Source organism: Schistocerca serialis, chromosome 3 (genome assembly GCF_023864345.2).
Source record: "Schistocerca serialis cubense isolate TAMUIC-IGC-003099 chromosome 3, iqSchSeri2.2, whole genome shotgun sequence".
In the NCBI taxonomy this organism is placed as follows: Eukaryota; Metazoa; Arthropoda; class Insecta; order Orthoptera; family Acrididae; genus Schistocerca; species Schistocerca serialis.
The window spans coordinates 70,981,672-71,005,729 of record NC_064640.1 but is presented as its reverse complement, the minus strand read 5'-3'; the positions used below and the strand labels follow the sequence as shown (position 1 = coordinate 71,005,729).

General features: G+C 37.7%; 1 protein-coding gene across 1 annotated transcript in view; it reads right to left on the bottom strand.

Annotated features, from left to right (window-relative positions):
• LOC126469722 (uncharacterized) overlaps nt 1-22,835 on the bottom strand; it is a 37,257-nt gene extending 14,422 nt beyond the window's left edge. The window contains exon 1 of the mRNA XM_050096914.1: nt 22,503-22,835. The gene's annotated coding sequence lies outside the window, so the exon portion shown is untranslated. The remainder of the gene's footprint in view (nt 1-22,502) is intronic.
• Between the last annotated feature and the right edge of the window lie 1,223 nt (nt 22,836-24,058).

Sequence of the window (24,058 nt, the reverse complement as noted above, 5' to 3'; positions counted from 1 at the left end):
CTATAGAGGAATGGAACCACCAATAGACTTAACCTGGGGGAAGATTAGTTTAAGTTCCGGAATAATCTCCTGGCTTTTCTTGAAGATAGACAAACCCACATTTGAATACTGCTAAATCTTGAAAAAGCTTTTGACAATGTTGACTTGAATATACTTTCTGGAACTGTGAACCTACCAGGGTAACAAACATTCTAAAAAAAGACACACCACAAAGGAGTTATTCATGTGGCATGGAAATCAATAGATGAGGTGTACATGTATAGACAAACAAACAATGAAAATTTCCAAAAAATGGATGATTTATTCAAGAGAAAGAGCTTCAAAAATTGAGACAGTCAATAATGCATTGGTCCATCTCTAGACCTAATGTAGGCAATTATTTGGCTTGGCATTGTTTGATAAGAGTTGTTGGGTGTCCTCCTAAGGGATACTGCACCAAATTCTGTCCAACTGGCACATTAGACCAACAAAATCATGAGATGGTTGGAGGACCCTGCTCATAATGCTTCATACATTCTCAATTGGTACAAGATTTGGCTGTGTGCAGGTGGGGATTATCTTGCTGAAATTTAAACTGATGGCTTGCCTTAAAAGGCAACAAAACAGAGCATAGAATGCTGTTGATGTACCACTGTGCTGTAGCGTGCTGTGGATAACAACCAAAGGGGTCCTGCTATGAAAAGAAATGGCACCCCAGGCCATCAATCCTGGCTGTCAGAGCTGTATGGCAGCCATCAGTCAGGTTGCTATCCCACTGCTGTCCTGGGCATCTCCAGACACATCTGCAGCCTGGAATCTCATTCACTGGATTAGAATTGTCTTCAGTGATGAGTCTCACTTTGAACTGAGCCCCAATGACCAGCTATGTTGTACGAAAATGTCAAAATTCTAGTATTGTCTTCATCATTTTGGGACTTGACAGTGAAAGAAACTGCTGAAATTCATTTGGCAAGGAAATTAATTAATAGAGACAGCAGTATCAGCTTGGATAAGTCATGGAAGTAGGTGCTTCTTCTAATCAACTTGCAAAGATGTTGGCACAGTGCTGCTAATAGTGATACATCAACTTCCCAGTGTGGATCGACTGGTAGTTACAGACCTAAGTCATGCAAATGTGTACTTCATTGCCACCAATTAGTGTCTCTGACACTTGTGTATCTGTTGCCGCATGTGTAACAGCATGGTCTATAAGTTTAAAAGGATGGAGCATGTGCTGTTGTGTCAGTCATTTGGCTCACTCTGAAGATGGCTCAGTGGTATACACCCAAAATGTTAGAATAAGTGGAAATTATGCAGCTACACACCCAAAAAATTGAGGGAGCAGTCATTGCACTGCAAAAACATAAAGATGCACATGAAAAGACTTGCGTAACATAGACTAGCATGAAGGGCTGTATCAAATATGTCTTTGGACTGAAGATTACAATCATCATCATCATCATCATCATCATCATCATCATCATCATCAAACACAACAGCAGCAGCAGCACCAATAATGAGAACAGCATAAGAGAGATTAGAGTGCATATAAAGAGATATCAACATCAATTTTTCTCTGGTTCAATATGTGAATGGAATAGCACAAAGCCATCAATATTGGTAAGATATACCCTAAGCTACACATTGTAAATTGACTTGTGGAGTGTACATGTAGATAAATTACATTTACACCACATTATAATGTTACTTCCAAAGTTCAATCTGCCTTGTACGAAAGTACATGAATTATGAGTGTTCTGTTGTAAGTGAGCCAGACTATTTACAGAAGACTAATAATTTTATTTTTGATTTCATTTGCATTTTATTCTCATGGCACATCTTAGGAGACTTGATTATGATGTCTGTATCATCAAAGAGAGTTAATTATACTTTATGCATATACAATAAGAGGTTACTCACATATAATAAGAATAGTAGTCTACACAGTATTGAACCCTTTGGAACACCTGTAATGATTTGTATCCAGACATAAGACTATTATTCATACATACTAACGGAATTATTTTAAGATGACTGTGTGCTACTGACATCATAAAACATAATGTTCTGATTCTTACAGGTGCACAAAATATAGAAAAATTTCAGTTCTGTGCTACTATGTCATTAAAATTTATTTATTAGGTTTGTGACTGTACACAACATTTTCACTGGCTAAGTAGTCCAGTAATGCGTACTGTGACTTATTCGTCACATTCTTAGACAGATGCTAAAATATTTTTTAAAGAAAAATATGCTGACAGTGAAATTGGCCAATAACTGTTAGTTACCATTTAAATCTTTTTTTTACTGGGGGGGGTCTGACAATAGCATACAATAATCTTTGAACGTAATGCATTACCTATAAATGAGCCTCATAAAATTCAAGTGGCGCAGCTCACACTATTCTTGTTTTGAGATTTTTAATGGCTTATGAAGAGTGTTAAACAGAATTATCAATTAACAATTTTAATAAATTTTATCCTGTTACACAAGGTTCCAAACGACATTACACGACTTGTGATGTGAACAGGTAAAGGAGTTTATTTATGATAAAAATATGCATGGCAATCAACAACACTGTACATACATAATTCTAGATAATCTTTGTTACACTTCACCAGCAATATTATTTCCTTTCAGCAGCCCAATGTCTTCAGCATTATCAGCAGAAAGAAGACTCTGAATTTACTGGTGATGAACAAGTGGGATGAAGGGCAAAAGGTCTTCCAAGTAGTCCTCTTCTTTTGTAACAACCCATGTCCCTGAGTGCAGCCTTCCCTGTGGTATATTAGCCAGAGAAACTGAGTGACCTTTTTTAAATACCAGCTCGAACTCAACTTGTAAAATTGCATGTCCGTTGAAAGAGTTTCCTTGGAAATATTTGAAAGAATTCACTCTTCTGTACTGAATCCACCACATCTTCAGTCACGGTACTGGATTTTTCAGTGTCAGTGTTCCTTTTCGTGACTGACTCCAACAAGTTTACCATAAACAAGAAGTCACTGTTTGTCATTACAGAGACATGAAAGGGATATTTTTCCTTGACTTGGCAATAATATTATACCAATGATTGTGTCAAAATACATGTTGTGTCTTTCTGTAATCTCCTTTCCAGCCAAAATCATCCTCACTGGGTAGATAGGAATGCCCACTTTGCATAAACTTTTGGTCTATGATTTCAGTGTTATCCTTTTCACTTAAAACTAGTTTATTAATGTCACAGCTACTTCCCACGTCATTCTGTTAGGGCACACTGTCCCAGCAGTACATGAATCCTAATACTAATGAGAACTTGTGACAACAAAAAGTATATAATTTACTGAAAGAGATACAGCCAGAAGAGGAGCTGTGAGGGTGGGTCGTGAGTCGGGCTTGGATAGTTCAGTCGATAGAGCTCTTTTTGTGAAAGGCAAAAGTCCCAAGTTTGAATCCTAGTATAGAATTTTCTAAATTCTACATCTACATATATACTCCACTTGTCACCAACCGGCGTGTGGCGGAGGGCAGTAGTCACGCCAAAATCATATTATCCCCCCCCCCCCCCCCCAATTCCACTCGCGGATTGCGTGAGGGAAAAACAACTGTCTGAACGCCTCAGTACGAGCTCTAATTTGACTTATCTTTGAATGGTGATCATTGCGCGATATGAAAGTTGGTGGTAATAATATATGCTCTACATCCTTGGCGAAGATCAGATTTTGGAATTTAGTGAACAGCCCCTTCTGTTTAGCACATCATCTATCTGCAAGTGTGTCCCACTTCCAACTTTCTATGAGATTTGTAGCACTCTCGCGATGGGTAAATGTACCAGTCACGAATCTTGCTGCTCTTCTTTGGACCTTCTCAATTTCTTGAATCAGACCCAAATGGTAAGGGCCCCACAGATACGAACAATACTCTAAGACTGGACAAACTAACATATTGTAAGCAATTTCCTTTGTTGAAGGACTGCGTCGCTTCATGATTCTAGCAATAAACCACAATCTAGAGTTCGCCTTACCCGTTACTTGTGTAATATGATCGTTCCATTTGATATCATTTTGAATAGTCACACCCAGATACTTGACGGATGTTACCGTTTCCAAAGACTGGACATTTATTTTGTACGCAGACATTAATGGGGATTTTCACTTTGTTATACACAGTAGGTTACACTTACTAACACTGAGAGATAACTGCCAGTCATTACATCATGTATTTATTTTCTGTAAATCCTCATTGACTTGTTCACAACTTTTGTGTGATACTACTTTCCTGTACACTACAGCATCATCAGTAAATAGTCTAATGCCACTGTCAATACCATCAACCAGATCATTTACGTAAATCGTAAAAAGCAGCGGACCTATTACGCTGTCCTGGGGCACACCTGATGTTACGCTAATTTCTGTTGAAGTCTCCCAATTCAGGACAACACACTACTCTCTGTCTGTTAGAAAACTTTCCATCCAACCGCACATACCTTCAGGTAGCCCATAAGTGCACACTTTTTGGAACAAGCAACAGTGTGGAACTGAGTCAAATACCTTTCAAAAGTCGAGGAATATGGCACCAACCTTGGAGCAGGTATTTCGAGCCTGTTGTATCACGCACAAAGAGGGCCAGCTGTGTCTCGCATGACTGCTGTTTCCTAAAACCATGCTGTTTTCTGCAGATGAGCTTCTAGAGTCTAGAAGGGTCATTATGTCTTAACACAAAATATGTTCCATGATTTTACAACAAATCGATGTCAGTGAAACTGGCTGGTAATTATGTGCATTCGATTTTCTACCCGTTTTATAGATTGCTATGACCTGGGCCTTCTTCAAGTCCCATGGAACTTTTCACTGTTCCAGTGATCTCTGATAGATGATGGATAAGAATGGTGCTATATTTGTAGCACAGTCAACATAAAATCTTATGGGGATACCGTCTGGGCCAGATGCCTTCCTGGCATCTAAGGATCTTAACTGTGTTACAATCCCAGATACACTAAACATTAAGTCAGCCACCCTTCATTTGTTCGATAACTGAAATGGGGAAGGGTGCTGCAGTCCTCTACCATAAGTTTTTGAAAGCTAGGTTTAGGATTTCAGCCTTCTGTTTATCATCATCCGTTACATTACCCATACTGTCAGCAAGAGAAGGTATTGGATTATTTGTAGTATTCATAGATTTTATGAGACCAAAAAAATTTTTTTGTTATTTTTAGAATCTGCAGATAAAATATTGCTTTCAAAGTCGTTAAAAGACTCTCTCATTGATCTTTAGACAGCTGCTTTCATTTTGCATAATTTCTGTTCGTCAGTGGGGCAGTGACTACATTTAAAATGACTGTGCAAAATTATCTGCTTTCTCAGAAACTTCCTAATATGTTTGTTGATCCAAGGTGGATCCTTTCCCTCCCTTATATTTTTGCTAGACTCATATTTCTCTAGCACGTGGTGGGCAATACCTTTAAATTCAGACCAAAGATTCTCAATATCTTTGTGTCCTGCAGTGAATGCTTGGAGCTGACTATGATGATATTCGCAGTGAATGCTTGGAGTCGACTATGATGATATTCATTAATGACACTTTTATTTGCTTTCCCAAACAAGAAAACTCTATGCTGTCTCTTTGGTCTCCCCCCCCCCCCCCCCCCCCCCAACTCCCACTGACACAGAAGCCACAATGATATCATGGTCACTAATACCTTCTTCTAGATTAACTTCCTCAAAAAGATCAGGTCTGTTTGTCACCAAGATATCTAATATGCTCCCATCTCAAGTTGGTTTTCTAACCAATTGCTCAAGGTTGTTTGTTGAGAACACTCCTAGAATAACTTCACACGAGTCTTTACTTCTGCACCTGTGATAAACGTGTAATTTTCCCAGTCAATGGATACCAGATTAAAGTCTCCACCTATAACTAATGGATAATTTGGATATTTATTTCCTATGTACTCAAGACCTTCCCTGAAACATTCTGTGACATTTGTTGCGGTCTATAAAAACGTCCTAAATTAAAAGGGAAGACATAGTAGGTCCTACCAGAAACTGACTTTTCAAACACATTTTCAATGACTTGCAAGCTTTTTCAGTTGTGCATAAATGCAATTCATGGTCCTGCTGAAACTTTACCTTTTCCTGGTCATCTGTTGAATGTTTGGGTTTATCAGCAAAAGTATCAAGCTGTACAAAAATATCCTTGTGAGGAGCATGGAAAAGCAAGCTGAATTTTTTGTTCAAAGTTCTATGATAAATGTGTCTTGCAACTGGCTCTATTCCAAAACTTTCAACACGTTCTTTGTACAAATTATATAGCAGTCGAATGTTCAAATATTCTGATAAATATGTTCTGTTTGGGTTGTGGGATCTAGTATAACCTGTTTAATAACACAGGAATGATACTATGTAAGCATGTACTATCAAAATTTTTTTTTCTCTGGAGTTTTATTATCAGAAAATTTCTTGCTTCATTTATCTATCTGGAGGCTCTCCATGTTTTACCTTTTTTATGGTTCTGACCATTCTACCAGAGATTTTGAGTGTTTGCCAGACGTATTTTTTACCAAGTATTTTACTTCTTCCGTCTATGGTCCCGTGAAAAATGTTCTCTCTGATTTTTTATTTTTACTGATATTTGTTAATGTGATGTTTTCTGTTTCATTAGGCCACATAACAATCCATTCTGAGCAGAGAGAGAGAGGCCCTATTTTTTGAAAGATTCAGACATATTTATTCATCCTTGCTCTGAAATGTTAGAAAAATATTTTTTTCTGCAGTTTCAATTATGGTTGCTGAATGATTTTTATGCAGCCATTTTTCCCTTTCTTGTTGTGTAAGACTGTCCATAATTACTTTCTCTGTTTTTCTGATGTCATTTGTTTTCCTCTTTTGACAGTGTTTACGTACACCTGCAATGGTACTGTTTTTATCCAGTTCAATTAGATCATCTTATCATCTTCCATCCAGCTACCATGACTCTCATATATAGAGGTGGGAGAGCGGCGAGGGGGGGGGGGGGATGTCACAACTATTACTAACCCTAACAAAATTATGGAAAAGTGTGCATCAGTATCCTTTTTTTTTTTTTAAAAAAAAGGCGTCTTAGTTAATGGCTTTGGGCCCTATGCCTACTTTAGGCTACAAAATATTAACCAAATGTCTGGTGTAACTCAACTTTTAGGTTATGAATTTTTAACATCCATTTTATCGTAAAGCAGAATTATCTACTCCCATTATCCATAAACTAATGTTTTTTACATAGATAAAAGCTTTCAAGCACAAGACAGTATTTATTTTTTATGTTAAATATTCAGAAAAGGCGAAAATTAGTACTTAACACACACGTCAAGACTTGTGAGTTAACCTACTGGATGTTGTCGTGCCTGAGCAATGGCGCTGTGCACTTACTGCTAACACATGGTTTCATTTTTCCATGTTTTCTGTTTGCTTAAGCTGGTATTATGGTGTGAAGTACCTTTTTCTGATATTTCCAAGTCAGTTATGGCATCTTTTCTGTTAAATAGTATGTATGAAATGTGAAGTTGTCACAATATTTTTCCACTGTGAAGATGATCAAAGATCAAAACCAGTTGTGAATAAATATATTATAAGACAGCACAGTGTTTATCACGGATTTCTCCAAGGAACTAGATCCAATGGCTCTAAGCGACACAACATTAGATTGGAGGTTCCTCTCAAAAATCAATCCGTCATCTGAAATAAGTACATCTTTTGCAGGGTGACAATGTGCATTGTCCATCAAAAGAATAACCCTTGCAGATAAACCTTTCCACTCAAAGTACGTATGCGCAGAAGGAACAAATGCAGAACAGAACCAATTTCTGAGGACAGTACTGCTCATTTGGGCCCTATCCTGATGTTTGCAATATATTGGCAAGTTTGTTATTCCAGTGAATGCGCACAGCATTTTTGATTTGCATGCACCCATTGAATTGCTGCAGAAAAGAACAGTCAGGCTTTCTGTACTAGGCTTATGCCAGGTAGCATGAGCTCCAGCCTGAGAGGCTAATGTTTGTGTGAGGATGGCCTTCAGTATAGTCCAATTTCAATAGTGATGCAAATCTGTTCTCAAAGAGAACTGTTCTATCTGATGTAACTGAAGGAATTCATTGTAAAAAGCATCAGCTGTATCTTTGTTAGGACTAAGTTTCTCACCTTGTTTCTCAAATCCCTAAACAATATTTAATCAAGTAGGGCATTGTGATGAAGTGTTAAATTTTACTTCAATTTCATGAGTTTCCTGGAACCCTCCTGCTTCCTCTTTTAACATAAGAAAAGATATGGGACCATATTTTGCTCTCTTCTGTCGGAATCACAAGTGCAGTGCATCAGCTAGTTTTGACTAAGTTGAAGTTATCAGGCAATTGCACTATGATCGTCTACCTTTACTGTCAGCTTTAGTTGCAAAGTATGACAGCTTTTCTTTATTTTTATTTAAGTCTCTCACTGTTCATTTGTCTAGTCTGAAAAAGTTTCAGTGCAGATTATCTGTTTTTTAACTTATCAATAGCTATTAATACCTTTTTGATGGTTAGAGCAACACATTTGTGTTTATATGTCATCTTCCTAGCTTGTAATTTCAACAACAACAAGAATATGATACAAGTAACACTCACTGTCAATGATCCATTTTAGAAGCTACTACTGAGATCACTCAGCAGCTGTATGATCAACAGTTAGTTCCTCCTGACACTAGGCAACAGTATGATTTCATTTTATATCAATATACAGCACGAATTCTGAAGGGAAATATGTCAGAAGAAAACCTAAATCATTTTCTTTTACTACCAGCTTTAAGTGAGTTGGAAATTATCAACTTTTAGCTTCTAGTGAAATGGCTAAACAAACACATACAGGAAGAAGAAACTGGCCACATACAAGTCACTGTATTTACATGGAGAAGAAATGGAAAACAATAGAAAAATATTTCATGGATGTCCAATGGCAGATTGGGATCCACACCATCTTCTGGCCATAAGACTTGTCAAATGCATAATAGTGTATGTGGTGTCACCGCCAGACACCACACTTGCTAGGTGGTAGCTTAAATCGGCCGCGGTCCATTTAGTACATGTCGGACCCGCGTGTCGCCACTGTGTGATCGCAGACCGAGCGCCACCACAAGGCAGGTCTCGAGATACGGAATAGCACTCGCCCCAGTTGTACGACGACATTGCTAGCGACTATACTGATGAAGCCTTTCTCTCATTTGCCGAGAGACAGTTAGAATAGCCTTCAGCTAAGTCCATGGCTACGACCTAGCAAGGCGCCATTAGCCTTACATAGTTTGATAGCTATCGTATGAAATGTCTCATCAAGAATGCTGTAATTCACATCAAAGAATAAAAGATAAGTATTCGAGGAGCTGCATACTTTTCTTATTAGAATTCAATACTTATCCTGTTCCAGACTTGACGCCAGTCGGTGTGTGTGTACGCGTGCCTTTCGGCTCCCTTCTCAGTGTGGCGTAGCTAGCTTGTTACGCCACAACAGTGTATTCTCAAAGTAAACATTTGTGCTAATAGTAAGAGAATAATTATGCCTTCACTTCATATTTTATTCAACAATTGCAGAACTGGGAGTTTGTTGTATGTTTGAAACGCAAACATAGAAACACTCTTAGAGTTAAGTAAAGATCTTCAACTGTATTGCCCACTAACAGTAGCAAAATTCTAAATGACTTAGAAAGCTTGCCTTAAATGGGGACACCTTCAAGATAATGCACATCAACAGGATAAAAAAAAATGTTACTGTGATTACTGTTCTTATAATAACCAGAGGATCTGTTTGTTAACAGCAGCACATGAGTTCAGATAAAACTACTGCAAAGACTATTAACCTCTTCATGTGCACATGCCTCTTCCTCGGTGGCTACTTTGCACCAGTGTGCCCCTTTTCATTTTTGAATTCAAATTGATATTGGGTAGAAATGAATAAAATATATTGCACAAGTTAATGAAAATTTATTTTCATGATATTACAAGTTGCTTTCAGTGTGAAACATTTTAAAGCAAAATGCTGCACACAAAGAAACTTCAAATTCTGTGCACCAGTATAGTCTCTTGTGAAGGCCTTTTCTTGTGCACGCTACACGTCTCCTTGTTGATCTTCTTATCATTGTGGATGGCATAAAGTCTGGAAAATGCCTGGCTATAAGGTGTTGTGTTTTTGGTGTTCAAGATGGGCGTCCCACTGATGGCCCTTGTTGTGGTGAAGGATTTGACCAACTCTCCACTGAAGCTCATTCTGCTTTGTTCGCCACCATGCTTCTTGTACAGAATGTATGAATTGAAGCATGCAATTTCCAGCAAGTGGCAGAAAACATGATAATATTTTTTCTGTCTGCTCCTAGCCATCTGATAATTCTGCAACTTAGAATCACACCTATCCATGCCTCCCATATTCTTGTTGCAATCAGTGACAACATGTGGCTTCTGAAGGATTCCCTTCTTCGAGTTGACATTTAAAGATGCATTGTCATGTAAGGTGCTGACCACAACAATGCCTCTTTTGTTCTTCCATTTCATTATCATCTGCTTGCCTCTGTACTCTGTTATGTACTCTCGTTTTTTCAGTTTTTCCTTTTTTATGACGGCAGGCAACCTCATCCCTTGTAGTATCCTGCCAATGGCAATCCGTGGAGTGGGCTGCTAAATTGTGGAGAGAAGCTATGAACTGTTGTGCATATAAGTTTATCTGTTCAGCTATTACTTTGCACTAAGCATCATGCATGTAACACACAAAACAGCTTGTCATAGCATACTGTTTTAGGGGCACAACTGTACCACTGCTACCATTGCACAAATATTGATCACGAACTGAACTAGCATGCTCAAATGCACTAGGTACCATCTGCTGTAGTAGTGCCTCATCACCAGAAGTTTCTGAATCGAAGTCACCTTCACTAGCCTCAAGATCCATATCTTGAGAAGTTTCAGAACTGTCACTGAAATTATCATCACTTTCTAAAAGCAGCTGCTCTATCTCTGAATCCAATAAATGACTTCTTTCTGCCATTGCAAAAGACCACTAACACAGTGGGAAAAACAGACAAAAAAGTTGTGCTTTTGCAGCTGCTTCACAGGGTGCGTACTGTCGATGCATGCTTGAGTGGAAAGTGTTATAACTAGCCCAGAATATGCTTTGTCGCCTGAAGAGAGCTGCCATATAGTGGACAAAACTCAACTGATACCACAGCTTCAACAGCAAGCTGATAACTCCATCATTCCCACCAGCTACTAGCCACAGAATGCAGCAGACAGATATATCCACCCAACACATTGTAAATTTGCAGAGCAGGGATGGACATATCCGTCATACTCACATAGAAGGTTAAGGAATAATACAACAGCCCTGTGCAGTTCCTCAGCCACTCAAAGAACGTATTAAATATGGCACATCTTTACTCTACCCAAAGAGTTCCCATAATCCTTCATGTGACAATCAAACTAAATGTACGAGTGTAGAGGTATAACTGTGATGACAACATGTGAAGTTTTACTGGACAAGTATCCTAAATTAATTTTTCAAAATTTTACTGTGAAGTGTTAGATACTTCCAATGTGTCATTTGGGCATACCCAAGATGACAATTGTTTCAGCTGTGACATATTTGCCAAAGCAATTTCTGATGTTACCCTACTGACAAAAGATACTGACATAGCCTTTTAGGTGCCAAAAGCACAGGAATGACTCTTTCAAGGCATACAAAACACTCTGCCTTTCAATTAACAAGAAATGCAGTATTTTATGCATGGGGTCACTGTATTTCCTTTTTGGCATTAACAATCGTTTGAATGAGTGAGTACTCATGATCACTTCCCATGAATATGTTGCCAGAAGTGGATAGAAAGAAAGACTTTTCTAACATTTCATAACAAAATGGGCAACATTTGGACAGAGAGTTTTGTTCCATTTCCCTGTTGCAAGCACTGGCCAGTATACATATGTTGTTCTGATGTATTTTCTCTACATGATGGTGCATGACCCTGTGGTGTCACCGCCAGACACCAGACTTGCTAGGTGGTAGTTTTAAATCGGCCGTGGTCCATTAGTACATGTCGGACCCGCGTGTCGCCACTGTGTGATCGCAGACCGAGCGCCACCACAAGGCAGGTCTCGAGATACGGGATAGCACTCGCCCCAGTTGTACGGACGACTTTGCTAGCGACTACATGGACGAAGCATTGCTCATTAGCCGAGCCAATAGTTAGAATAGCCTTCAGCTAAGTCAATGGCTACGACCTAGCAAGGCGCCATTAGTAACATTGCATGTATCTAAAGAGTCTCACTTATATCGTCAATAGCGATGTATACAACAAGGATGGATTAAAGTTAAGTATTCCAGAAGCTACGTACTTTTCTTTATAGCATTCATTACGTATCCTGTTTCAGACCTCACACCATCCGCGTGAGCGTAGCGCGTGCCTTTCGGCTCCCTCTCATTGTGTCTAGGCTGTCTTGTCTAGACACAACAGACCCGAAAATATTTGACTGGATAACTTACATCCCTCTCATGAACGATGGACCTTGCTGTGGTGAGGTGGCTTGTGCGCCTCAACATTACAGATAACTGTACCGTAAGTGCAACCACAATATAGGGGTGGTTTCTGCAGGAGTCTTTGCAGTAGTTGCAGGGATAACAATCTGGATGATTGATTGATTTGTCTGGTAACATTAGCCAACATAGCTTTGCTGTGCTGTTATTGTGAACAGCTGAAAACAAGGGGAAAGCACATCTGTTAGTTCCCCCCCCCCCCCCCCCCCCTGAGCATGCAGCTCTACTGTATGGTTAAATGGTGATGGCACCCTGTTGGGTGAAATATTCTAGAGTTAAAATAGTCTCCCTAGTAAAAACACAACTGGCATTCTAGTTGGAATGTGGATTGTTAGATCATTTAATCCAATATGTGTGTTTGAGAATTCAAAAGGGAAATGGACAGGTTGAAATTAAATATAGTAGGCATTGTTGAACTGCAGTGGCAGGATGAAAAAGAGTTCTAGTCAGGTGAGTACAGGGTTATAAATACAAAATGAAATAAGAGTAAAGAAGGAGAAGATCTGATGATGAATAATAAAACAGTAATGGGGGTACACTACCAAGAAAAGCACAGAGAATGCATTATTGTAAAAATGACAAACACGAAGCCAAAAGTTTATATGCCAACTAGCTCTGTAGATGACAAACAGTTGGAAGAAAGTGTGATGAGCAAAGGAAAGATGTTAAATGAGATGAAAATTTAATTAGAATTCAGTAGTATGGAAGGCAAAATATGGAAAATAGCAAGGGAACATGGACTGTGGAAAAGAAATGAAAGAGGAAGTTGCCAGGTAGAGTTTTGCACAGAGAATAATTGATTCAACAACATTTCATTTAATTATCATGAAAGAAGGTTGTATGGAACAGATCAGGGGACTCTGAAAAGTTTCAGATTAATTATATACTAGTAAGAGAGACCCTTTGAAACCAGATTTTGCACTATAAGATGTTTCCTGGGGCAGATGAGGACTCTGATCATAATTTATTTCATATGAACTGCAGAGAACTGAAAAAAATTCAAAAAGGTAGGAAATTACAGGGATGGGACTTGGATAAATTGAAAGGATAAGAGGTTGTTGAGAGATTCAGAGGAAGCATTAGGCAATGTTAGACTGAAATGGTGGAAAGTAATACAACACAAGATGAATGGGTAGTTTTGAGACATGAAATATGGAAGGCAGCAGTGGATTACATAGGCAAAAAGACAAGGCCTACTATAAATCCCTGGATAACACAGAGGATATTATATTTAATTGAGGACTAGTGAAAATGCAAAAAATGCAGCAAATGAGGCACACACAAAGGAACAGAGATGTCTGAAAAATGAGATTGACAGGAAGTGCAAAATGACAAAGCAGTAATGGCTAGAAGGCAAGGTTGCAGAAGCGCACATAACTAGGGGAAAGAGAGATGCCCAGGAAAACTATGGAGACCTTTGGAGAAAAGAGCTCAGGTGACAAACTTTGTGAAAACCAGCCATGAAAAAACTATTCCATCTGGTGTGCAACATATCTGAAACAGGTGTAACACCCTCAGACTTAAGAAGAATGTAATAATTCCAATCCTAAATAAGGCACGAGCTGTTAGGTGTGAATACTACTGAACCAACAGTTTAATAAGTCACAGCTGCAGACTATTGAGCCAAATTATTTACAGAAAAATGGAAGATCAGTCTGGGTTCTGGAGAAATGAAAAAAAACCATGCAAGGAAGAACTGACCCTATGATTTATCCTAAGCAATGGGTTGAAGAAAGGCAAACCTATGTTTGTAGCATTTGTAAATTTAGAAAAAGCTTTTGATAATGCTGACCAGGATACACTGTTTGAAATTCTGAAGGTAGCATGAATAAAATACAAGACCCAAAATGTTATTTACAACTTGTCCAGAAACCAGACTGCTGTTATGAGTTAACAGAGATTAACGGGAAACAGTGTGTGGGAAGGGAGAGGGACAGGGTTGCAGTCTATCCTCAGTGTAATTCATATGTACATTGAGCAAGCTGTGAAGGAAACCTAGGAGAAATTTGGAAAGGGAATTGAAGTTCAGGGAGGAAAAATAAAAACTCTGAGGTTGACTAATGACATTGTAATTTTGTCACAGGCAGCAAAGGACTTGGAAGAGCAGTTGAATGGAATTTTTAGTGTCTTCAAAAGACATTTTAAGATGAACACCAACGAAAGTAAAACAAGGGTAATGAAAAGTAGCTGAATTAAATCAGATGCTGTGAGAATTAGACTGGCAGATGTGAGGAGATGTAGAGGAGCTCTGCTAGCTGGGCAGCAAGGTAATTGATGATTACTGAAATAGGGAGGCTATATCAAATGTACACTCACAATAGCAAGAAAGGCATTTCTGTTCAAATAGATATAGGATGTGGTAGTTATGCAGAGAACAAAAGGCTAGCATGGAGAGCTACATCAAACCAATTTCCAGACTGAAGAACACAACAACAACTTTCATCTTTTCTCAAGAGTCTCTCAAGGAAGTGGGATTTGTATGAAGTCACTGCTTTATCAGATACCAGATACAAAATATTCTTTTTTCCAACATTCTGTAACTTTCATTATTTGCAAGGTAGCTTAGTCATTAATATTCAACAGAAAAAAAATCTGTAATGCAAAATTGAGAGCCTGTTTTTGATAATCTGCCAAAAGAAATCACAAGCATGAGCAACAAAATTTAATATATGAGAAGCAGACTCAATACTAATTTTTTTTCCCCACTACAATGGTATGTCATCCACACGAATAATTCACAGTTCATTTCATTCTCCAGTTGTTTGCTACTTATGAATCAGTAATATATGAATGTAATTAATTAGAAAATTCTATGGATGAAAAAAATTACATTTTTCCTACGATACTACTGTAATCAAAGTTTGTGCCATGAATTCTGGTAAACACTGCATCTACCGATATGTTCAATGGCCAAGGATATCAGATGCCAAGTGTCCCCTAGATTCAGAACTCTGAATAAATCAATAAATGGTCTCTGAATAATAGAACCACATTTTCATGCTGCAGATGTTAGTTACGGAATATTTCTTAGTAAATACCATGTGTAATGTGCATGGCTAATTATTTTATGTTCTGTTTTAAACTTATATTATTACTAAGTTTCCATAGTTTATTTATGCTGCAGTCCAGAAGATGCTGCTGGCTCAATCCACATCAATCCATGTAAGCAAAGGAAAAAATTCTCCCCTTCACAGTCTCACATGTTATTGGATTTGAGATACATTAAAATTCAGGCCAACATTATAAGATAATATTATTTATTTATTTACTTTTTTTTGGGGGGGGGGGGAGAAACTGCTGATCTGATATACAGGCTGCCAAAAATGGCAAATCTGGAAACATTCATCATGTGCAAAAAATTTTAAGATGCTCCATCTCTGGAATGGTTTGAGATTTTTAAATGTGACATATAACAATTTTATCATTAAAACAGTATCCTTGGTTGAGAAATGTGTGTCCAAGATCATCTGCTATAGGTGTCCACATATTTAATTAGAATTAAAAAAAAACATATTTCTTGCCAATCATAATAAATTAGTCTTTTTTAATGTTTATCAGTACCACATAGTACAGTATTCCTTAAAAAGGAAAACTTCCACTTTTCAGTTTAATAAGAGGTTTTTAAACATCCACTACCGTTTTCTAGTATATTGATACCATGAAATCAAAACCTAGTCTTCTTTGACATAGCATTTTAATTCTTCCTAATGATATTCACTAGGCAGTTTTCAAACATCATAAAAACTTCCAAAATATATATTGAAATCCTAAAACATTTAGGTTCCAAACAACAACACCTTTGTGCACTGCATTTAAAATTGAAATCAGCAATTCAATACACTAAACATGTGTTCAACTGGGTCGGTATCTTCCTTTGACACTCAGTGATGCTTTCCTGTGGCACCAACAGGAACTGGGGTGTTTGAAATCTTCAAAATGCCATAGAGTGGAAGTGAGCACTGGAGGTATCGTTGCTGTCTGGGAGCTTCAAATCTACATACAGCACTTGGTCTACATAGTAGCTTTAAGTTCATAATGATTTCAATCAACTCGTAACTGATATCTATAACTTCTGCAAATCACCAATCACAATGATACACACAGGTCAATGAAATCCATCTTTGTAGGTTGTGAATGTGAACACTCTTCAGTTGTTTATGAGATCTTGGTTGGACAAATGGAATTTTCTTATTTCTTGCTCCTTAAAGTTTGTGCAACATATGTTCAGTTCAAATGGCTCTGAGCACTATGGGACTTAACATCTGAGGTCATCAGTCCCCTAGAACTTAGAACTACCTAAACCTAACTAACCTAAGGACATCACACACATCCATGCCCTTGGCAGGATTCGAACCTGCGACCGTAGCAGTCGCGCGGTTCCGGACTGAAGCGCTTAGAACCGCTTGGCCACCGCGGCCGGCTACGTTCAGTCACCATTACTTTGAATCCAGAAGTGTTTTTTCTGAATTTTTGTTCCCAGGTAGACTGGTTGGACCATTCTTCTATTTTTTGTTGGCAGAATTCTTCAAGGTGCGCTTTTGGCAACAGGATGATGGCTGTTGATGTGTTGGGCCTATGGCTTTACCACCCTTCTAAAATCCTCAGCATTCTGAATTACAGCTGTACTCAGCAGGAAAGATTATGTTTCATAGCACTGTACTTCAGTCGACCTCCTACTTCACTACAAGGCCCCTGCCACGACCAATAATACATTATCCAGCCTACAGCTGGCACTATTGACTATGTTAATTCAAACAGCTGGTACTGATTTTTGAAATGGTAAGGGACACGATAAGAAATGATTATGATCTTTTCTGTCTCTGGATGCAGCTCATTTGAAAATATGTCACTCCTGTAAATATTGAAACTTGGTCTTTACTGCAGTCATACCCCTGTACTTCCTATGGCATAATCACAGACCGCTACTCAGCAAAATCATACTGAAGCACTAAACACGCCTGTTAAGCCTCACTATGTCCCATCACTTCTGAAATATGCTGTTGCTGCTGCAATTTCTTCAGATGTTTGTGTGTTACTGCTTTCACTGTCCATTTTCAGTTCACCAAAGAAGGTATCAATGACAACAGTTTTCTTAGCAAGTTTATTCTCGTCCCATAGTACACATGTAACTTCAGAAGAGTAATCTGTTATGTTTTCTCGACAAAATGTTTTTAAGGTGAGTCCAGGGCAATCACCACACTCTTGAAACAAAGTCTCTTATTCTACAGTACATTACATAAGACTAATGGCTTCCCACATCCAACTGAGATGTTATATGTGACAATTTGAAACAAATTCTTCAAAGTTCAAACTTTGCACAATCCACACATAGACAGATATCTCTAGATGAATGCCAAGTTACCAATTTAGGTTGTAGTGCATAAGATTTTGTTATTCGAATGTGGAATATTGGATGTCTCTTCTTATATATGGCAAATTTTTCTATAATACTGCGGGTCATGTATCTTTTAACTTTTACCACTTTTTCTCCTGCAACTGTTCCAATGTCATTTTTGTTGGCACTCTGGTCAAAACAGTACCATTTATCTTTCATTTAATATGGCTATGCAGTTTGAACATTTGTTTTGTTAACAGGATGACCATAGTAAGGATCTGGTTCTCCAAACATTCCTCTGCAGTTACCATGCACCTAGATTTGTCCACCATGTACACAGATGGAATGGCATAAAAAATATTTTTCTTTGCAAGGGACACTGGGCAACAGTAAGAACTCACTCACTTTCATTGACGCAGCAAAAAATCAGCGGAACATTATTTATTTATTTATTCATCCAAGAACGTTGTCATGAAAAACTATGTTGTCAGCTAACATCGTGTTTGATGTGAATCCCTGAAAAGTTGCGCAAGCTTCTTTTGGTTCATCTTCTTCTGAAGAGCTTGGTCGGTTTCATTTTGGTGTCATCTCTAAAGAGTAAGTAAATTCTCTCAGTTTCCTTAATGGATACACATTATGACTTAACTGACCATGGTTTCCTAACAGAGGTAACACCAACCTCTATAATCACTAGTTCAGGGAATGTAATTCTTCTGCAGACATGAAATCTGTATCACCCACATCACAGGAGTCTACTTCTTGTCTGCTCACTGTCACTGATACTCTGTCAAAGCATTTAAACACAGATTAAGTCACCACTGTAAATATTTTAACTTTCAAATAGTCTTGAAATGAGCACACATATTCACAACCTGAAGAAAGTCTAGTTCCTGACACCCATCTACATCATTCTTTTATGGATATGTAATTAATCAGCACACGATGCTATCCTGTGACCCCATTCAGAATACACTTCTAACACAATCTTTCCTGCAAAACACCCTAAAAACACAATCTTTCCCAGAAAACGCCCTAAAATTCAACCACTGTCATTTTCGGAAAAGCTTACTGGTACTGTTTGACAATAAATTGAAATGTTGTGTTTGTTTGCCTGTTGACAACTAAATTGCTGACTCCTACATCTTCACCTTTATCTTCTAGCCAAAACACACTGAATTATATGGATGATTTCAGGCTGTTCTAGAAGATGCTGTTATACTCTGAAATTACCTAAAAATATTTTTATTTAAAAATTAAAACCATAAAATAATAATCAACACATCATATTAAATAGTTCTATTAATTTTTGCTTCTGTTATTTTCCAGACTGTTCTATAATATTCTGATACATTCTGGAATTACCTGCAACCTTCCACATTGTTCCAAAGACTTTGATGATTTGGAAGGTCTATGTACAGGTTATTTAGAATAATATAGCCTTTTACTAATTCCAACTTTGTTTAATTCCTCATTTTTATTTGTTCACATAGGTCAATGATATGATAAAAAAGATGAGGAATTTCAGAACCACTTTGGTGTGGTGCTGTTTTCAGGATGTTTAGTACCTTCAATATGCAGCATCAGTAAAGTATTTCGAATGTTTAAGATTCATGCTTTTTAGATGATAGATCATAAAATAAATGAAATAAAGAAATTAGATATGGAAGTTACTTTTGAATTTTAATAAAAAATGTTAGACAAAGAGAACTCTGGCAAATAATTTCAATTTTTTTAAAAATAAAAAGCAGTCCAAATTACAATAAATTATTTATTTTTGATACTGGTAACCAGTTTTAATCTATGGGGCCATCTTCAGACATGAGGCTCCAGATGACACAAGTAGCTGGTTCATGAACCTGCAAGGTAGTACCGACCCTTGCCGTGAACTGCTACAAGAACAGATATCTACGTCCATTGCTATGAAGCAATGACCCATATATCTGTGTCATATACACAACTGACAAAAGAAGAAGAAGAAGAAGAAGAAGAAGAAGAACAATAAATATAAATAAATAAGAATCACCATGGCGTGAACAGTTCCGAACTCAAACATGAATCCATCACGTATGATATATAAAATCCAAGTAACTCACTAGCAAACCAGAACAAACACTTTCAATAACAACCTGATAAACTCAACTCACAATGTCAAACGACTCAGTAACACACCTAATGAACAACTTTGAAACATATACATCCAACACGAAAGCACAACCAAATACTGCAACAAGCCGTATACAAACACTATCCAACTCAAAGGCACTGTGCCATTATGTCACACAACAGTTATGCCCCGGATCAAAGCAGACCGGTGGAATCACAATTTTTGGTTGATCCTCATTCCTGCCTCTAAGAACCATACCGACAACAGGATATTAAACTCTAATCTTACTCCTCCCCTCCCCCCCCCCCCCCACCACTTTTTTTTTTATTACTACTGGAGCTGCACACGAAATGCACAAAAATGCTACAGACAAATCCCTATGAAATTCTGCTGCACAGACAAAATTGTGAATAATTACACAGTCAGTCATTGTCATACAGGATAATAATAATAATTCTACATATAAACACAGCAGTGTATTTCACAATAGTTGTGACCAGCAAGTATCAAATTATTATGCACACTATCAAATTTCCTGTTTATTCCTTTACATTCAATTACCTCCATCTACCTGTTCCTGCAACAGGGCAAGTTAAATAGGGCTGATACAGCAAGATGTACAATCAGAAATGAGAATGAAGAAATTACAAACATTCAAGAGCTAAGTAAATACGACAAAGGTGAAGTCACTGACAGAAGATGAACCCGAAGCATAAATGTAGAACATGAAAAGGTAATAAGCTGACAAGAGAGACAGACCCTTAGAGGACCAATGGATATATTTGTGTGTGTGTGTTAGACCATAAAGGTGAAAACGCCAGCTTAACTCAATAAAGATTATTGTTCAATGTGATAAAATAGTGTCAAGACAGCATCAATGTTAAGGCTCCTATTTCTCTAATAAAGTGTGTGAAGAAACACTGCAAGAATCATGAAATATTCTGGACCAGTGAGGAACTTTAAATATTCTGTTTAACTGAAAATCAAAAATGATTTGACACTTTTGAGTCAATCCATATGAAGTAATATTGTAAGGATTGCTTGACCATTTTTGATTTTTTATATGTTAACATATGTGAAAAATAATCCTGTTTTTAAGATTTTTTAAAAATTTTTAAAAAATGAGGGAGATTTATTTTGGACTCTGTCAGTGTCATGGTGTGTAACATATTTGAATGTGCTATGAAAATAAACTGTGGTGTTTTACTCCTTCATTGAAATTTTAACCCTTGAAAACAGTATTTTATTCAATCGTGATTTAAAAGTTTGGTACCCATGTTCTTGAACTAGGATTAGTTTTATGCTATTGTTTTTGGACTTTAACTATAGAAAGAATGTTCTGATAAAAATGGTGTGTGTTTCATTCCTGTAGCATTACCCTGTCTGAGGATACTTAATTTATCATAAATGTCTGTAAAGCCTCAAATGTGACCCCGCAGCTCAAGAGACATATCTGTCTCTCTGAAAAGGCTCAAGATGATAAATTTTAAAAGCTGTTTTGAACTAGCTATTTACTGTATATCAACAAATAAAAAAGTCATCACAGAACTCATAAATGGTCAAGCAACCCTTATTGGTTCACTTCACTTCATATGGCCTCACACTTCTGTTGTTGACACAACTGTTATTGTCACACAGTGCAATGTTACAGAGACTCAACACCGCTATGGAATCACATATCACTTTACAAATGCATGTTACAGTAGAGTATTTATTATACATATTCTTGAGCTGAAAAAGGCTCCACAACTTAATTAGGTGAGCAAAGTTCCCTGCCAAGTCTCCAAAGCAGAAATGTACATAATTAGCTCAAGATAACTTTCAGTGTGTGATATACACCACAGACAATAATACACTGACAATCTATAGCACCAAAAGATGTAATGAACAGCGAAAGTCGAGAATTTGAGCTAAACTGAATACACATGAATGTTGTTCAAAACATGTTTCCATCTTTTATGGAGTGTAAACAAATTTCAAATAGTACAGTGATTTCCGTATCTCAGCAGCCTTATCTGTAACAACGGGGATGTAGATGCGGACATCAGAAGCAGAATTATTAATGCTTTTGCAGTCTTCCAATGAATGTGAAACACACATGGACGTGAACTGGGTGGAGGGTGAAATCCTGGCAGCTGAAGGAAACCTGTAGCCAGATGTACTACTTAGCACTGGTGGAACAAAGTCTAAGTAAGACAGTAGAATGAAAGTATTATAAATACCATGTTCTCGCAGACTGCCATTGTGACCATGTTCAAGCAGAATGCCATTGTGACATTCTTAATATGCTTTTTGTTTACGAGGACGCATAAAGATGTTGGAGCAACGAAGTTAATAAAAATTACGAATTACTATCTCAAATTTCTTGGAATACACTCCCGATTAACGTTTGAAAATACTAAACGTCATAACACGACTACTGCCGCAAAGTTTCGCTTAAAGTTACAACAAACATGTACAGTAGGAACTCTAAAAATGGATATTTGAAAACCCATTAGGTAGGTAACTAAGATAACATCACAATGAAACTTATACTCACATATACACATCAGAAGTACGTGTGCATAACACACCCAGTCGCATGCACGACGATCGTAAATATGAAGAGCACAGGGACCCATTTAAGAGTGTTGAAGTACCACGTATGAAGTGTTGTACAGTCATGAGCATTAGTGTTCAATGCCATAATATGAAAAATCCATAGTCTCATTTGTTTATCACAAATATTTACATTTTCAGACACAGAATGACAACTCCATCGGCTTGATGTAAACGCGGTTCCATCCAATTGCCTTTGCACAAAACAAAGATATTGCTACTACGTGACACTCCCACCATAGATCTTTCATTTTTCACTTAATCGAGAAAATCAATAAATTAATCACAGGCGATGTCACAGTCTAACATGAGACTGTGTGCCGTATAGAGGTGTAATAAGGGGAGATGGCGCTACAGACGCTGAACGTTGCTTTGAAGCCGGCGCCGCCATGTTAGGTGCCCCAAAACATTAGCAGACCACTGTTTATAATTGCTACTTGTTCTTAATTTGTGTTGTGTGCACGCAACATCTGTTTTAGATATAAAATGTTATAATGCTTCCTTGAGTAACCCAACGTCAGGAAGATATTTTCGATCGTTTTTCTGGCCTTGAATGCACATTTGAATCAGTAATATGACTAACTGATCCTCATTAATGTACCTTTCCTTTTGTTAGACATTACGAATAACTAAGAAGAGAAATATGTGACGTGAAAAGGCTGCTTTTGTAATCCAGAATTTTCCTTAATACAGCCTGACAAAGTTGATTTTCGGTCTATGTCCTCTTGCCGAAAAACCTGAGAAAATATTTAGCTATGTTTTTCACAGCGTTCGCCCAGATAGCTATTCGAGTTGAACTGATAAGATATCTAAAACCAAATGACAGAAATAAAATCACTACAGTAAAAGTAAACAGCGCAACCAAAATTCATGTATATGAAAGTAAATAACGGTTGAACGAGTCCACTTACGAATGAAATGTAATTCTTTTACACTTCAGACTACGGTGCGATCAGAGCGAATAGCACACCCATAAACGACGCAAGCTGGTATTTTTGATCAAGCAACTTTCACCACTCGAAACAATCAAAACACCAAAAGATAATACATGAAATGAATTCACAGTTGCTAATACGAGCAACCATCGGCTGTACGAAGGATGACAACATTGGAAATTTGCAGCGGACCGATACTCGAACCCATATTTCCCACTTTAGGCAACCAATCGCCTTAACTGCTTTGGCTATCCGTGCACGACTTCCGGTCAGATCTAAACTTCCATATGTTGTCGTTCCTGCGTCACAATCTGTCCTCGTACACACATTATGTAATTCCCATACATTTTACTTGAAAGTCACTGCCTAGTATTGGCGGATAAATACGATGTTGCAGTGCCTTTGTTGTTAAGAAGAAGGAACTGGCAGTGGAGCGAGTACAGTCATTATGAAACACATGAAATGTATTTGCAGTTGCGAATGCGAACAAAAACGTTGCAATAAGGGAATGACGACATTGAAAATTTGTGCATGTCTGAAGGAACAGTTTCATCATTCGTCT